General features: G+C 29.8%; 1 pseudogene; it reads right to left on the bottom strand.

Annotated features, from left to right (window-relative positions):
• Nucleotides 1–2536: 2536 nt before the first annotated feature.
• LOC124934945 lies at nt 2537–10586 on the bottom strand (annotated as a pseudogene).
• Between the last annotated feature and the right edge of the window lie 7164 nt (nt 10587–17750).

Here is a 17750-nt window from a genome sequence, read left to right as displayed (position 1 = left end):
GTTTGCTTTTGTATTACATTATGTATTTATGAGTGTTAGACACCAGTTTTATATTTGACTTGATGATTTTATGATATATGATATTTCATCCTTATTTATATTTTTTTATCGAAATTGAATAATATGTCCAAATAATTCATTATTAACAAATGGGATCACCTTAAATGTTCTGGTGAATGAAACCCCATTAAATGAAATGAAGTTTTGAATTATTAAAAGTCTATAGTTTGAAATCATCAAATGGACATAGATGATTTTATAAGTTATTTTATTGTAAGTTGACTGATAACGTCATGTTTCATGGGCTATAAGGACATGGAGATGTCTAGTCAATTACATATATGTGTATGGATGATACATGTAAGACTGACCCATCTTAAGACTCTCCAAAAGAGATTATAGAGTTCTAAGTTAAACCATGTTTAGTAGATTCCTCAAACATGAGTATGTTGTGGCCTCACTTGATGATTGATATTTCTTTGACACTGTTAAACGCTTTCCGTAAAAGGGAGTTATAAAGGCAGTAGTTGGGATTGCTAAAAATTGAGTGGGAGCCATAGTCATACAAGAATGGAGAAGTCCTCCTACTTCATGTATACTGTGATACATTGAACAGGAATGGCGTCTCGGCCACTTGAAGAGCGAGAACTAAAAATGCATGGCCATGCTCGGATGGATTAATATGAATCATCCGTTTAATTGACAGTTCAAACTCATAGTTTAAGAAACATATTTGATAGAAAGGTATGAATGTTACCATATTATCAAATAAGACATTAAGAGACAAAGGTATCTTATATTGCACACTTGTTTAAGGACAAGTGGGAGATTGAAGGAATTGTGTCCTTTAATTTAATGTGCAATGACTAAACCTGGATAGGATAAATTAACAGATATAATTTAATCCAATTATTTTAGGAGTCGTAATGCTTTGCTAGAAGCCAACTACGATTAATGGGATTAAACCTATAACTATTATAATCGGGTCCTATGAGGTCACACACTTAGAGTTGACCGACTAGACAAACGAGAAAGATGGTTAATTATTAATACATATTAGATATTATTAATAAGAAGAAATATTATTTATTTGTGAAATAAAATAATATATAATTAATACATATTAGATATTATTAATAATAAGAAATATTATTTATTTGTAAAATAAAATAATATATAATTAATGGTTAATTATGGAGTTAAGATTGTGAAATAAAATAATATATAATTAATGGTTAATTATGGAGTAAAGATTGTGAAATAAAATAATATATAATTAATACATATTAGATATTATTAATAATAAGAAATATTATTTATTTGTGAAATAAAATAATATATAATTAATGGTTAATTATGGAATTTTATTTAATACAAAAGGATTCACTTATTTGCAAGAAAACGGAAGTGAATAGAGAGAGAATTGTTCCTCTTTTAAAACGGCTTTTGTTATATTACGGTGAGAACTCCAATAGGAAGAAATCATCTTTTAATCTAGCAATTGGATTGCTTCTCCTTTGTCTTTTTCGTCCTAGCAGTCGAAAGTAAAGAGATCTAGTCGGGCTCGTGTGGACCAAGTAGAGGAGCAACACGTGGGGCTCTCGATTATTCGTTACTACCAGATCTGATCCGGTTCACGCATCAAAGGTATATTTCTATAAACTATATATCATGATTTATCAATTATGCATGATCATATGATTAGATGTTTAGATTAGATATATAAACTATTCCGCTGCGAACATCTAATTAACCTACATGACTACCACCTGAAGTGGCATTTGAGATTTCCCATGCAGCTTCTTTCTTCATATCAAACTCAGCAGTTTGCAGCATATTAATAAGAGGACCAAATAACTCGTATCATCGATTATATCCTACAGCCATTAGAAGAACATAAGAGAGCCATTTCATGGTTTCTATATATATTTCGTTGAGAGATAGTTTAGGGTTTAGGGTTTAGCTGACTATTTAAGTTCATCAAAGATTAACTTCGTCATTTTCAGATGACGGTTTAAACATGATTGGGTATTGTTTTGTCAAATTATTCGGACACTTTAGGCAGTATTGTTGACACAATTGAGAACGATTTATCCATGACTAGTTGTATTAATACAAAAAATAAAATTTATGACAATAAACTTAGTCCGATTAAATAGGAAACCATACATAACAAAACACAAACCCAACCCAAAATTTAGAATCTCAGACTGTAATAAAATTTGTAACAAATATAGAAAGTAATTTTTATAAGTCAGTCACATCTATTCCCATGAAACTCTATATATAAATTTAGGTAAAATAATGTGTTACAAAATAAGAAAATTTGGCTTCATCAAGAGAGAAAGCTTGATGGAGAAACAGGTGAAGAATTTTAGGATCTGGAAAAAACTGTAAATGATTTACAAAACTAGAATTCTCTATACAAAATGGCTTCAATGAGAATTGAGAGCTTATTATTATTTTTTTGGGAAAAAGCTTATTATTACTGATTACAAATAAGAGAGTTAGTTATATTTAAGATTAACTAAGATGATTATTGCTCAAGAGGAATCCATTCTAGTTCTAGATCAATCTCTCCGATTCCAGATTCTGTAGCTTAAGACTCACTTCCTCCTTCACCCTTCCATCGATTATATTCATAGTGATGTCTTCTATGAGGGCATTATCATCCGCCTTTATCCATTTCCCAATTTTCATGTTTCCAAACATTACAGCATCCCCGTATACCATTGCAGAACTTATCATCCATTGTATATCAATATCTGCCTCACCCATTATGTCATCAGCAGAAAATGTATCATAGTCATACACTTCCTGCATGCATGTATAATTTCATTTATCTTCGAAAATTGTTAAAAACACAAAGCAATCTTCTTTTTTTTACCAATTTCACCGGCCCATAATTCTGGGGCACTAAAAGCATCAACTCCTCATTACATATAAGATTAAGATTACTCCTCATAACAGTTGTTTGTGCTTTCTATATAAGGTTGATCATATTAACATTTTCAAAATATACAAAAATCGGGACTGGACTCAACTCACTCACCTGCTGCCCGAGAGTAAGAACAACATAAGGATCACTCGACAACATATCTCTGACAGCTAAATTTGTGCCTTTAACCACTTTTATCTTGAGCATTCCTATAAATTTCACAATTCCTTCCTGTCAGTCAGCCATCCATCATGAATTCATAATTATTTATTTAGTATGAACAGAATTAACCACACAAAAAAGATGTAAATATTTGGATAGAGAATGACTACGGAATGAGATGAACTAGACTGCAAATTGTTGCTTGACTTCTTGTTGCGTAACTGACCTGAAAGTAGAAACAACCAACCCTCTTAATTCTTATCACAACTCTATCAACATTTTTAAAATATCGAATACTAAGTAAGAAACATACGCCCACTTCGGGTCTAGAGAGCCACAATATGCACAAAAACGATTATCCTTTTGCATCTATAGATCTTTCAATCTTCCTTTACCTACAAAAATCAAGTAGTAGTAAAAGGAATGATATGAATTACTCCTTTGAAACCCTAATTGAATTCAAATAGATACTTGATTTACTCATTTCTCTGTTTCAGATTCAAAATCATCAAAACAAAACGTTTCGTTTTTACCAGTCCGCAAGTTTCCTCTAACGATGTTGAGAGTGTTAAACTTTGTCGGATTCTCCTCTTCAATTTACATATCCATCGAAACGTTTAACTTCTGCTTCCATAGATCAATGAAGTACAAACCCATGTGTTGTTGATTGTCATCATCTTTACATAGATAAACTTGTAAGATTTTTTTAAAACCCTAGATCCTGCATCCAACATAATATCACTTGGATAATATTCATAACTTAGAATATATAAGAATGAATTGAGACGAGAATGTCTTACCTTAGCGGAGCAGTAGGATCGGAGGGGATAGGGTTTGAGAGAGAGTCAGAACCCTAAAAATTGGAGATTTAAAATGAGGGTCAAAATTAGGCGCTTTATATAGTATGAAAGACGCATATTACATAATGCGCGTATATGTAATATGCGTCTTTCAATGTACGCATATTACATATTTCGCGTAAGTATAATTTGCGTAAGTGTAATCCGTGTAAGTGTAATTTGCGTAAGTGTAATCCGCGTAAGTGTAATCCACGTAAGTGTAATTCGCGTAAGTACAGTCACAGGGGCAAGACAAACATTTTACAAACATTATCAGGCGCGGGCCTTTTTTGAAATTAAGGCTATTATATGGGCCATTTCATCAAATTTCTCGAAGAATGAGTGAGTGAGTGACTTTTTTTTAACGTTGTATTTTGAATGAATATGATAATAGAAAATCAAAAAGAGTAGCGAGGGATTCTGCCACTTTTGGGAGGCAATTTGATCAGTTGTCTCCTTGGACGATCCGGGGTCATTCAAAAATTGAAATAATTAAGGAAGATCGTCATCATTTCCCCATCAATGATTCTTCGTCAAATCTTTAAGAAACCCAAAATTAGGGTTTTTCGTTTGTTTAGCCCAAGGCGCGATGAAAGGTCGTCTAGGAGGAAAATACGAACAAAAGCAGGAAAAAAATATCCATGTTGCAATTCAAAGTCCATTTTCGAATTTTCTATCATTGGCGCTAAATGTCTTTGTTCATTATAGGATCAATTAGGTGAAAATGATTAATTTAGAGTTTTTAAAACAAGAAAATAACTTTTAATTAACTAAATATTATTTTACTAATTGATAGTATAACCACATCTAACTTTCAAACTACACAACCTCATTGATTTTGCACAATTTAATAACATGACTCATTTAACAAGATATATATCTCATTCATAAATTAGAAAATTCAAAATCACCTGAAGAAAAAAAAAACTACCAAATCAAATAAGCGATTAATAAAGAATTCATGTGATCCTTTCCAATTATCTTGATTTCAAGATAAAAAATTTATCCATTTCAATTATCTTGATTTTAAAATTTAGAATTCATTTTATACTTTCAATTTTCTTAATTTCAAGATTAAGAATTCATTCCACTTGTATCATCTTCATCATAAATATATGAATAGACAAGATTGACTGAAAAAAAATCATAATCTTACATTTTTTTTTTATTTAAATCAATAACAATGACTTAAAATCATAATCCATTAAATAGTTTATAAATGAATTTAAATTAAAATGTACTTAACAACTTAATTAAAGGATTAATAATCTATATATATAATACTTAATTTTTAAAGTATCTGGATTACCGGGTCGAGAGCTGTGGTTAATTTGGATATTTATGTGAGAGTAAATGGATACTTGGGTCGGATTGTGGGTTGACCCGCCCATAAACTTAAAACGGTTAAAAATAAAATTTAAAATGCTATTTGTATGTTTCGAACTTGCAACCTAACAAAACAAGTACAACCTTTAACCAAGTGTGATTGAGATGTGGTTTGCTGAAGGATAATAGACCGGTATCATTTGAAAGTGGTTAAACATATATGAATCAAATATTTATTTGACCAAAGTGGAGGTCACGATGCTAATTATTAAAAAATATGAATCAAATATTTGATTGACAAAGTGTAAAGTGTAAAGTCACGAGATGAGATATTCATTCGGAAAAAATATGTGATGAAACATGTGAAAAAATAAGTTGTTTTATCGAATTGAATAAAATGTGGAATGAAAGTGTTTTGTTTTTTATTTTAATATATTATTCATGATTTATTAAGAATTTTAAACATTAAATATATATTATTATAAATTTTTTAATTTATTTTGTTTTTATTCTTATCCGTGTGCGATAATTTTCCTAGTTTAATTAATAATAAAGTCATGGTTATTGATTTAAAAAAAGTAAAATTATGTTTTATTTTTAACTTTTTAAATTTAATAATTTTAATTTTTATATATATTCTATTTATAATTGTTAAATTAATAATAATACAATCAAACAATTTTATTTTGTAATATTATAATGAAATTTGTAATAAGATTAATCATTCTAATATATATATATATATATATATATATATATATATATATATATATATAATTAAATTTACAATATTGTTATTTAAAATATATAATGTTTTTATTTAAGTAAGTTTATAATTTAAAAAGTCATTATATATTTTAATAATATATTATAACTATATATGAATTTTCAATTTCTCAAAATATTTAATTATTATTATTCTCATTAATTATATATTTACTTATTAAATATTTTAATACTTACTCAAAATAAAATATATTATAAATAAATTTAAATATTTAATCTTATTAAAAAATTTAAAAAAAATTATTTTTTCAAATTAGTGTATTACTTTTTATTTTATTATAAAATAATTAAGTTAAAATATTAAATATATATTGAAAATAAGAATTTATAAGAAATTAAGTCACTTTTGAACATAAGTAATTTTGAGCTTTTTATAATATTAAATTACTTTTGAGAAGATTTATATTTATACATATATTATTTTTCTTGATTTTTTTTAAGAGTGATAATGATTTAATATTGTTTGAGATATTTTTATTATAAAACATTTGTCAATTTTTCTAGTTCTATTTGAATTTTGATATTTAATCAGTAAACTTAACATATATATAAGTTTTTTTTGTTTAAAAAAACTTGTTTAAAAATTATGTACACTTTTAAGGAAAAATACAAACAATTCATATTTGAAGAGCTTATTTTTTCTAATTTGTCTACCATTTAACGATGAATATATGTATTAGTACTTGTTTATTAATATTATTAATAATATATATAAAAGCATGAAATATACTTCAATTTATAATATTATTAATAATTTTAAAATAATTTTCTGATTTTTTTTAAAAAATCAAAAGGAGAAGTTAAAAGCAAAATAGGTTTAATTAAACCCTAATTAAAAAAATAAATAAAAATAAAAATAATTTGAGATTAAGATATTGTATTTATTTTACCCAAATTAGTAAAAAAAAGGTTGAAATAATTTAATTATAATTTTAGACATAAGTTATTTGTAATTATGACTTAAAATAATTAAATAAATATCCTAAAATACCCAAAAAAATAAATAAATGAACATAATTTTTATTATGTTGTCAAAAATATTTGTGTATTAATTTAGTGAAAAAACATTAAAAAAATTGATTTCAAATAACCCTTTTATTAAAAATAAAAACTGATAATCTAGTGTGGCTGAAAATAAGGGAGTCGACTGGAACATGATTTGTATCCATCAGATCAGCGCTGAATTTTCATACAGTGCCCAGAAAGAAGTCACGCATCTGGTTGTGACAAAGGAAGCGCGCGCCCAAGTCCACACTGGATCAACTAACGGGACGCTAACCCCGTTAGCCTATATGCCCGAACGCTAGACGGAATGCCTGGCGATGGACGGAACGCCAACGACACATTTATTTAAACAAAATGACGATGTTTTGTTCATCTCTTCGCGAGGCTAGAGTAACACGCTCGACGATGACGACTTTCCAGAAGCTCCATCTTCCCCATCTTTTATCCTTATTCACCCATGAACTAGGTTGGTGAAGACAAAATATAAATCGAAGAATAATGTTTCAGAAGCTAAATTCGATATGAATTTTACTTTGAAACCGTCTTAGATTGAGTATAAATACTCCCTATGTGTTCTTCTTCCAATCCATCGAACATAATCCACTAAATACAGCCTGCTTGAAGAACTTTGAAGAAGCTCCGACGACTGGTTTTAGAAGAAACTGCTCTATCGTTTTGAACTTCGATCCAGAGCTTTGGAAAGCTCCATAAAGATCATTGGAGTGTTCTTCAATCGTTGGTAATCTTCCAGGCCTACTGTAATTCAAGTTGTGATTCAAAATTAGAATTTTTTAAGTTTGATCGGGTTGATTTATTTAGGGTTCAATTTCGTGCTTCCTATAGTTGAAACCAATCCCTAGATTTATAAGTTTTCCGTCGAAAGAGATTTCATCAATTCAACCACAATAAAAAAACTCAAATTTAATTTGAAAATCTGAAAATTTTGAATTTCGTATTATTGAGCTTTTGCTTTTGAATTTTGATTCAAATAGTTGCCTAACATGTTTGTAAACATATTAGGATAATTTTCAAATGATATTACATACAACCCGATTATGTTTGATTGATCTGAAATTTTAGAAAAATAAAGATTAAATTTTAGTTTGAAAAGTTGTTACAGGGCTTATTAATGTTCTTGTTTTAGTCATGATCGATTGTAAACATCATTTCGAAGTTGTTGGAACAAGACATGGCCTAATTCAAAACATCCCAAAATTTTCCCTAAAAATTATTTTGAAAAAACAATCGATTTAGAGTTCGATTGATTGAGTTTAGGATTAGGGGTTATGATCCCTACATTCAATGGAGTTGATAACAACTTACAAATCATGTTTTCATGATCTGTTTTAAAATTTACAACTGCAACTTTTGAACCAAATGAAGAATATTTGGTGTTCTTGGACAGAGTCTTATACGATCGAGGACCGAGGATTCTTGGTCCTGATTGAGACCGAGAACCGAGAAAACTAACATAGGACTAAGACCCATGACCGATGATTCTGAGTAAGGACCGAGACCTAGGACTAGTGTTCTTGAGTTAGGACCGAGCCCTAGGACCGGTGTTCTTGAGCAAAGACCGATAAATTTGACCGAGGATTTTCACCTAGGACCGAGAGGTCTGACCTGGGACGAGCCTCCTAGGACCCACGGCCGAGAAATCTAGATCTGGGATGAGACTCTCAAACCTAGGACCGAACAATCTGAGTTCAGGACCAAGCCTCCCGAACCCTCTAATCCTCTATAGCACCCTCGGTCTAGATCGAGCCCATCCGATCTTCAACCGATAAAAACAGACCAAAGCCCTAGGACTCGAGTCCTAAGCCTGTTTGGTTCCACTTTTCAAAACCCAAAATTATTTTTGTAATTTTGGAACTCAATCTATTTTTAAATAATCCCGAGAGATTAGAAAATGATTTCAAACTATTTTCGGGATATTTCCCAAACAAATATTTTGACTAAGGCCCCGTTTGGAATTTATTTTTAAATTCTAATATTTTTTAGATCTTGTTTGTACTCAATCTTATGCAACTGCAATCACATGTATGCACTTTTAAATAATTTTGTATAATTATTTACGTAATATAAACTTATCCTTGTTTAGGACCCTAGATTACTAATTAAAGGAAGTAATGTTATAAATAAATCTTTTGATAGCTAGACTTTTATAAAAATACAAATGTTTTTAACGGGCGTGGAGGACATATTGCGGAAGTCCTTTCCGAGCGTAATCAAATAACAAACCCTCTTTGGAAACTCTAGTATAAAGTGCGTTTAGATACGTACATTTTACCGATTTTTCTAAAATCATTTAACAACTTTATTTTCAAATAAATAATATTTTTTTTAAATTAATTATTTTTATTAATTTAAACCAGATTATAATAAATCGTTTTTGATTACCATAAATCCATAAATTATTAAAATTTGAACAAAATTAATTATGTTTACATAATTGATTTTAAAAGTTGTCAGATACCATTAAAAACATTATATATAAATATTTTATTTTAAACAGATGTATGACAATAAACCAAAGTTGAGACGCATTGAATCTCGAGCAACCTCGAATCCCCGCGTATTGCCATATATTATTCGACACGTGCTATGCTACGGGGCCTAAGGACTTTTCCGTTGTTTATAAGATTGTTGATGTTATTGTTCTATTATCATTTATAAACTAGTTTTAAGAAAACATATATTTCATGATAAATCTATTATCATGCATATTCTCATATAAAAACACACATATGTAAATTATTAATATCATCTTTTAAATTTATTTATTTTTCTAAAATATTTATTTTTTAAAAATATTAATTTAAATTTTTTAAACATAAGTAATATTATATATTTATAAAATAAGAGTTAAATAAATATTTATATAAAATGTTGAAGAAACTTCATGTGCCTCATCTTTTTTAAAAGTTTCAGAGATTTGTAAACATCGACAATTGCGCAAAGAACGAATTAAGATGTTATACTTAATGGAATTAGGGGAATCGTCACAATCGACCATTTCCATCATATATCTGATATATTCGGTTAAGGCCGTTAAGACTTTGATTATCGAAGTGAAAGTGAAAATATGAGAACGAAAATCATTTTACAATAGTAAAGGTAACATTTGTTTGGCTTAGTTGATTTCAACAATTTGCAATAACAGTTAATTAGAGAGTTGAAAGTGACGAGATTTAACGATATTCCCCTTTCGCATCTCTTTCAAAGCTTCAACATATCTGAGTTAAGTGAAGGTTACCTTCATTGATAAGTTTCATATAAGTATTAAAATTAAATTCCAGATACTTCATGAAGATAAAAAAAATTTGATCAAACAAGTCATTACCATGTTAAATGTGGCATTATCTTCATTTTCTAGCCATGGAATTACATGGCATTATCTTTACTAGCCAAGGAATTACATGCAAACATTCAACAACGTTGGCAACATGGGCTGCTTGTACAAGAACACAAAATGCCCCCATCAACATAGACCTATAAGTGGCCTCGTTTGGATTTACATTCTCTTTCATTTTCTCAACTACAGAAAACACTTCATTTATTAAAATTGTGTATGTAAATACATTTGGAACCCTCCATTTGTTTAACCAAATGAAGTGATTCATCTACAACACCAGTTTTGCAAGTTCCATGAATGAGGAATTAGGCTTGCATTTGTCAGAATTTCAAATAAGCTAAATCTAATTAATTGGATATCACAAGTGCATCGATAACTACATTGTATAATCTGGTTGTTAGACTAATACTGAGCTAACCCAATTACGTGTTAAAGCCAAGAGCAAATCTTCATTTTACCTATAGCCTAAATCTCTTATATCTTGGATAAACTCAACTGACAATAGAACCCCTTTCAATAATAACATTGGTTAAAACAATGTGAATTGATCAATTTTTTAACAACAATGGATTAACATTCATAACCCACAAATAAAATGTCAAAGGGTGTGGAGGGTTTTCTTGATTCTGTAAAATGATCAGGACTTTACTAGGATCCAAGCTTATCAGTAAAAATGATTAGCCGTGAGTTCATGATTTAACAGTAAAAATTTTAATTATAAGCTTTGGTCGTTGGGTGAAAACTGATAGACGTTGAAGATTCGGGATTTATGGAGTTGTCTCTCCCTGGTTTTAAAATGTAAGTGATCACGAGTTTCGTCATTAGGAGAGCACATAAGATTCGCAAATATAGGGACGGCTCCATTATTTTTTTTGTGAATGGGAACGACTCCATTATCAATAACTGTCAATCATTGTTATGCTGCTCTGCACAACTAAACATCAATTATCTGCCGGAAGGGAGAGAACTTGATGGATGTTATCAAAGGCAAGATTTAAGGTCAAAATATCTAGGGTCCTTAATAGATTGAATGTATTGTTCATCTTATTCTTTTAGAAGTAAAAATAAAAAGAACATTCAAGAAAGCCAATAAAATAGTTGTGCTAGCTTACATCTTCGGACAATTAGATAGAGCCATATTTCCAAGCCTAAATCCCCATAAAGGAACGGTAAACCGTTCTTAACAGCATCACCAGAAATATACAACAATGGAGCAGAATTCAACACAGATGTATATAGAATTAGCAAATAGGAGCGGAATTTGAGCAACCATGTACAAAATAAGTTTTATTGTGAAGATTCATAAATTATAGTAGATCAGCATTCGATACGGATTAAGAATGTAACTTACGGTGATTGGAGAACCAACCAGTGTTAAGAGTACTTTCTGTCCTTCTTCGGTACCAGCCATCCATCCATAGCAATCGAGTGATCCTTCAAATCCATCCATCCATCCATCCATAGAAATCGAGTGATCCTTGACCTACCTTCGTCAAACCTCGCGGCAGTGATCTTTTCATTTGAGATCCATCCATCCATCAGACTTGGTTGGAGCAATCCAACAACACAACAACGATTGAGTAGGAAGGAATCCCTTGGGAGAAGCGCAAGTTGTTGTTGTTGTTGAAGATGGTGAAGCAGATCGATCGATCTAAGAACGGATCGAAGAAGAAGAACAAGAGCTCCGAGGAGAAAAAAAAGGAAGAAATCGATCAACTACAAAATAAATCCGAATCCCAACGGTAACATAATCACTTTAAAATCTAATCTACTACAAAATCCTAATATATCAAACATAATTACTTTTAAATCCCTAACTAACTTAATCTAAATACAAAATCCTAATATATATCAAACATAATTACTTTTAAATCCCTAACAGAATCTAAATACAAAATTCACCCAAATCTTTACAAAATCCCACAATCTACCAACTTGGCCCAAATACATAACACATCTAACTACAAAATCAGCCCAAATCCCTAACCCATCTAACAAAAATTATATTTTCCCTCTCTTTTCAAAAACATAACACAAATTCTCTTAACCCTAATAACGGTAACAAATTTAAAATCAGCCACCTATATATATATATTACCAAACCTATTCATTGGTTTATTTGCTCTAATTACCAGCAATTAACAACTCAAACAAATCCCATTTTCTCTTTTTTTTAAGGCAACTTTATTAATCCTTCAAGTACAACAATGGTGAAAGAAGGTGCGAAAGAGAATACGATCAAGTGCGATAAGAAGAAACAACAATTGACAATGAAGATGGCCAGCATTAAGAAGAAGAGCATGGAGCTCTCCTCCCTCTACGACATCGACGTATGTTTTCTCTGTTTGGAAGAAAAAAATGGAAGAATAGAGTCTTGGCCGGATGATTTAAATCAAGTTAAGCCCATTCTTGAACGCTACAAAAAAGAAGTTTCAAAGAGGAAGAAGAAGACGTCCACTACTATTGCAACAACAGATCATGTTCAAACATCTAAATCTGGATTCTCTAAAGCTAGAATCAGATCTCTACTTGACGGGTTGTCTCAAAAGTATTTGAAAATATTCTCGAATCAAATTGCAGAAAAAATAGAGTCAATTGTCAACCAATTATCATCCAAGAATCAATCTTTGCCCTTATTGAACTCGGAAGAGGAGATGACGACCCTTCACTCCATGACAGGTCCGGTGCAGTCAAACTTTTTTGAAGATGATTTTGATATTGAACGTATGTTGTTCGAATTTGAGGCGTTGGAAGATGAAAAAATCAACACCCTTGATCAATCATTCTTCGACACGGATGAGGAGATGATGGCCCTTGATGCCATTGCAAGATCCATGTTGGAAAAATACACTAAAGATGACTTTGATATGAAACATATATGGTCGGAAGGTGGAACACTAGAGGAGGAGGAGATCATGGCCCTTGATAAATCATTTCCCTTCTTGTTCAACTCGGAGGAGGAAATCACGACCCTTGATTCTATGCCGTTTGAAGGATCTTCCAACGGTACCTCTATCTCTTTTACTAATATGCATGAGCCTCAGAAATTTGAAGATGTTGATTCCACCGGTACGAACGGTATCAACGACATTAACATAAGTGACAGTCCTTGTATGATAGAATGTCCAACCTATATGATTTAATTGTCCCTGTGTCGAATGATCACGTGAGACCAACTACATCCATCCATCCATCATTCTATTATAAATTTCTGTGTAGTAAATATATGTTATAGCCTATATATTGTTCTTAATAAGTTTCAAGAAACATTCTTTATTGAGTTTATCAACATTTCAAGATATATTGAATATGTTTATTATATACGTCTCGATTTACAATATTTTATATGCAAAATTAGATCAAAAATTCATTTGAACCATTTCAATTATCTTAATTTCAAGAAGATTATTTGATCCATTCCAATTATCATCATCTTCGTCCTGTATAGACAAGATTAACAAAATAAAATGTCTCATCTTACTCTTTTTTTTGAATCGACAACGATAACTTTTACATATATTAAATTTATAACCCTTTAATTGAATTGAGATTACAATATTAATAATAAATTATTTATCAAAGAACTTAAGTTAAGATTACTTAATAAAAAAATAAAATAAGACATCTAGTCAATCTTGTCTATTCATTAACAAAGGCATTAGATTGTTTAAGAGGTGATAATTCATAAACATCTTAAAAATTTTATAATAATATTTCATATCCATGAAAGACCTTAAATTAATAACATACTTTTCTTACATTAGTTTAAGATTCGAGTAAACACATATATTCACATTTATATTTGCATGAATATTTAATTAAAAATGGATTAATTAAATTAAAAAATCAAAATAAAAGGTAGATGAAGCTGAAAATAAAGATTCGGATAATTGTAAATAGATTCAAAATAATTTAAATGGACTAAAAGTAATTCTTGGTCTTGAAATGGACTACCATTTTTCTTTATTTCCTAATTTTTATTTTTTTTATATATCAACAAAATATATATATATATATATATATATATATATATATTATTTTCGATTTATTCTTTAGCATAATTGCAAGCATTTATTTGGTGGTTACACAACTATATTTATATTTTTAATATAAATATAAATATTTGAATTAAATAAATTAGGTCCAAATTAATAAATATTTCAACATTTAAATTTTATACCTATATATTTTAGTTTAAATATTTAAAAATATTATTAATTTAAGAAAAATAACTAGAATAAAATGGATAAGATCTTTTACTTTCATAATTTTTAGGAAACCCAAATTTAGGAGTTTTCGTTTGTTTGGCTCAAGGCGCGATGAAGGGTCATTCAAGAGGAAAAAACTGATAAAAGCATGAAAAAAAGGTCATGGCAGCAATTCAAAGTCTATTTTCAAATTTTCTGTCACACTAAAGGTCTTTGTTCAATATATGATCAATTAATGAACTACACGCAGAGAATGATTAAAATGAGAGTCTCTGAAAACAAGAAAATAACTTTTAATTAATTAAATATGATTATTCTAATTTATAGTATAACCACATCTAACTTTGAAACTACACAACCTCATTGATTTTGCCCAATTTAAAAACATAACTCATTTAACAAGATATATATCTCCTTAATGAATAAAAAAAATTCAAAATCACCTTAAGAAATTTTTTAAAATAAACAATACCAAATCAAATAAACGATTAATAAAGAATTCATTCAATTAACTTGATTTTAAGATCTAGAATTCATTTTATACATTTTCAATTTTCTTAATTTCAAGATTAAGAATTCATTCCACTTATATCATCTTCATCATAAATATATGAATAGACAAGATTGGAAAAAAAATCATAATCTTACCTTTTTTATTTAAATCAATAACAATGACTTTTGAACTCTTATAGTGAAAAAACAAGTAAGAGAGAGAAAAACTCGGGAGATATCAGCCAATTCTCTCATCACGAACGGCATGATCGACACGAACGACAAAATTGACACAAAAGAAATGATCGACAAAATATCAATGTCGCGGTTCACTTGTGGTGTTCGCGGTTGCTAGTCGCTTTGGGTCGCTTTCGGAACGATCGTCTCAATCGGCACAATCGGCACGAACGACACGGTAACTCTAATAACTTGGTCGTTCATTTAGTTGCAAAACTTGATTGGAAAGTTAGGGTTTCTGATTTACCTCTCTTTTCAAAAAAATAACAAAAATTCTCTTAACCCTAATAACGGTAACAAACTTAAAATCAGCCAACTATATATATTACCAAACATATTCATCCATTTATTTGCTCTAATTACCAGCAATTAACAACTCAAACAAATCCCATTTTTTCTCCTTTTTTTTAAGATAACTTCATTAATCCTTCAAGTACAACAATGGTGAAAGAAGGTGCGAAAGAGAATACGATCAAGTGCGATAAGAAGAAACAGCAATTGACAATGAAGATGGCCAGCATTAAGAAGAAGAGCATGGAGCTCTCCTCCCTCTACGACATCGACGTATGTTTTCTTAGTTTAGAAAAAAAATGGAAGAATAGAGTCTTGGCCTGATAATTTAAATCAAGTTAAGCTCATTCTTCAACGCTACAAAAAAGAAGTTTCAAAGAGTAAGAAGAAGATCTCCATTACTATTGCAACAACAGATCATGTTCAAATATCTAAATCTGGATTGTCGAAAGCTAGAATTGGATCTCTACTCGATGGGTTGTCTCAGAAATCTTTAAAAATATTCTCGAACCAAATTGCAGAAAAACTATAGTTGATTACCAACCAATTATCATCCAAGAATCAATCTTTACCCTTATTGAACTCGGAAGAGGAGAAGACGACCCTTCACTCTATGACAGGTTCGGTGCAATCAAGATTTATTGAAGATGATTTTGACATTGAACGTATGTGGTCAGAATTTGAGGCATTGGAGGATGAAGAAACCAAGACCCTTGATCAATCCTTCTTCAACACGGATGAGGAGATGATGGCCCTTCATGAAATTGCAAGATCCACGTTAGAAAAATACACTGAAGATGATTTTGATATGAAACATATATGGTCTGAAGGTGGAACATTGGAGAAAGAGATCATGGCCCCTGATAAATCATTTCCCTTCTTGTTAAACTCGGAGAAGGAAATCACGACTCTTAATTCTATGCCGTTTGCAGGATATTCTATGTCGTTCAAGTGAAACCAACTACAGATCCATCCATCCATCATTCTATTATAGATTTGTGTGTAGTAAATATATGTTATAGTTCTATATTGATATTCATTGTTCTTAATAAGATTCCAGAACATTTTTATTGAGTTTATCAACATTTCAAGATATATTGAATATGCTTATTATATACGTCTAGATTTGTAATTTTTTATATGTAAAATTTGATTAAGAATTCGTTTGAACCATTTCAATTATCTTAATTTCAAGATCATGAATGTATTTGATCCATTCAAATTATCATCATTTTCGTCATGTATAGACAAGATTAACAAAATAAAATGCCCCATCTTAATTAATTTTTCATTTAAATCGACAACGATAACTTTTTCATATATTAAAGTTATAACCCTTTAATTGGATTGAGATTACAATCTTAATAGTAAATTATTTATAAAAGAACTTAAGTTAAAATTACTTAATAAAAAATAGAATAAGACATCTGGTCAATCTTGTCTATATATTGACAAAGACATTAGATTGTTTAAGAGGTGATAGTGCATAAACATCTTTAAATCTTTATAATAATATTTCATATCTATGAAAGACCTTAAATTGATAACATATTTTCCTTACATTAATTTAGGTTCAGAGTAAACACAAATCTTCACCTCCATATTTGGATGAACATTTAATTAAAAATGGATTAATTGAGTTACAAAAATTTAAATGAAAGGTAGATGAAGTTGAAAATAAATATGAGGATAATTATAAATGAATTTAAAATAATTAAAATATATATAAACAAATAATTACAAATCCTTCGTATTTGTTATTTATATATAATATATAAATGTAGATTGAAAGAATTTAAATATATATATATTAATGTAGAAGTTAAATATATTATTGTTTGGTTAATAATAATAATTATTATTATCACGATCGACACGGTTGACACATCACAAACGACGGCACGATCAACACGGTTGACACAACACAATCGATGGCACGATCGTCACGAACGGTATGATCGTCACAAACGGTACGATCGTCATGAACGACACAATTCGCAAAAATGGCACGATTGACATAGTCATAGAATCCTCTGTTTCGCAAGCGCTACTAGAGTTTCAATACAGATCGCACTTCGTTGTATTCTCCGCGGCACGAGCGACACAGTCAA

The sequence above is a fragment of the Impatiens glandulifera genome, chromosome 4 (assembly GCF_907164915.1).
Source record: "Impatiens glandulifera chromosome 4, dImpGla2.1, whole genome shotgun sequence".
Classification (NCBI taxonomy): Eukaryota; Viridiplantae; Streptophyta; class Magnoliopsida; order Ericales; family Balsaminaceae; genus Impatiens; species Impatiens glandulifera.
Note: the sequence above shows the minus strand (reverse complement) of the source record. Positions and strands in the feature narration are given on the sequence as shown.